The 1,910-nt window shown below is 44.0% G+C and overlaps 1 pseudogene; it reads left to right on the top strand.

Moving 5' to 3' along the window:
• Positions 1-360: 360 nt before the first annotated feature.
• On the top strand, positions 361-1,182 carry LOC147892073 (uncharacterized; annotated as a pseudogene).
• Positions 1,183-1,910: the final 728 nt, after the last annotated feature.

Raw genomic sequence — 1,910 nt, forward strand, 5'->3', positions numbered from 1 at the left:
CTCCCTTTTTTTGTGTGTGTGTGAGAGAGAGAGAGAGGGGGGGTTGCTTTTGGTGTTGAAATGTACATCTTTGTTGGAGTGTTTGTGCTTGCATTGGATGTACTCTTCCTTTTCACACACGCTAGCTTGTAGTCTTCCTTTCCAAATAGAGAACCAAAAAAGTGATGGTGTGCTGGGTTGTTTTTTATGTTTGTGCACAATTTTATAGTTGGATGTTCACTCCCTTTGAGAGAGAGAGAGAGAGAGAGAGAGAGAGAGAGAGAGAGAGAGAGAGAGAGAGAGAGAGAGTTGCTTTTGTTGGATGCACTCTTCCTTTTCACACACACTAGCTTGTAGTAACAGAGAGGAGACCTTCCTAGGCTTGTGCCCATGGAAGTTCAAGTGCACTCCATTGTCGCTCCCACATCCCCATGCCCTTCTCATTCCACCCTCACAGTTACTCAATCCCAAGCTTTTGAGAGCCTCCACAATAGCACTCCCCATAAAGTCCAGCTCCAGTTTTGGGAAAACAACCGCGAATGCCTCGAGTGGCTCAGTTCCGCCCAAGATGACTCTGTCAACCTCCTTCGCTCTGAGATCTACCAAATCATCAGCCTCTACGCTGTTTTTCAAGGTGTCATCTTCACCGCCGTCGCTCAGTCCACCTCCTCGGCTATGTAGACAGGTGGAGTCCGGTTTCGCTTTCCTTGCTCGTGGGTTTAGGCACCTTGGCCGCTGTCGTGGATAAGCTTCACCGCTTAGGAGAAAAGCAGGACGATATCCGCTTGAATGAATTGAACAGAGACGCGCTGTTTGATAAGATTCAAGAGGTGAGGACCAACAGCTCAGGTTTCGATCTGGACGCCGAAATGTAGTGTGAACCTCTGTCCTGGGGGAGACGAGACCCAATCGCAGGCTGTCACAAGGTTTTTTCTGTACACGGGCTTGCCGTGATTGGGTTCTTGGTTGTTTGCATGATTCTCATCGTCTTTCACTCTGTTAATGTCCTTTGCAAGAACTGCAAAAGCGGAAAGTGTGGCTGACTATGCAGAGCCTGCAATTACACACTGCATAAGGAAAAACCATCGCTTGGAGTTTGGCAATGGTACTCTAAGTCAAGATGTTTCGCCGAGTTTCACTATGCTGTAGTTCAAAGTGTGGGCAAGCAAATCTTCACTATGTTTTGCAAATTTTCACTATGTTTCGCAAGCAGGGCATGAATTCCTGTGTCTGTGAGAGATGGTCGAAGTATTTGAAAACGAGACGACTTGTAATTTAAAGTAACTCAGCTTCTGCATATTCCCTCAGCCTTAGATGTATGGGTGGGTTTTACTAAGTAGGCTGTTTATAAAATTGAAACTTCTCAGCATTTTTTAAACTCTTCGGACTTTGTTAGCGTTGATATAATAAAGGTATGATTGAAACTCAGAAAAAGCTGTCTGCATAATGAAAAAGAAATTCAGCAATGCTACTCTAAGAAAGATTCTGCGCCGGGTATAAGCATATTTTTAGCTCATCGCTTTTTGAAATTTTAGACAGTTCATGCAGATCTATCCAACACAAACCCGAACTCCCAAGAAGCTATGGCAAAAACCAAAGTATGCTTAGAGGTATCCGATCACAGTCTGCCTTCCAATTCCACATCTATAGATAAGTTGAGCATTGGATGAGGCCAAGTTCTCGTCTGACTGCATGCACTGAAGAGATTAAAAATTTTCTATTAGGCTAATGAGACGATGATACCACAGGAATGGTTTGGCATGATTATAGCAATTGTCATCGACCACAGGAAGGAGAGAATTAGATATATATAGAAGCGGTAGTAAAAGAAAATAATGGCCACCCGAATCTCAACCAACTATTTCCATACAGGCATTTTAAATCAATGCATATGGGGGAGTGCAAGAAAACATACCCTCAAAAGCATGCTG

The sequence above is a fragment of the Dipteris shenzhenensis genome, chromosome 17 (assembly GCF_047967505.1).
Source record: "Dipteris shenzhenensis isolate YYH24624 ecotype China chromosome 17, Dip_SZ_1.0, whole genome shotgun sequence".
Lineage (NCBI taxonomy): Eukaryota > Viridiplantae > Streptophyta > Polypodiopsida > Gleicheniales > Dipteridaceae > Dipteris > Dipteris shenzhenensis.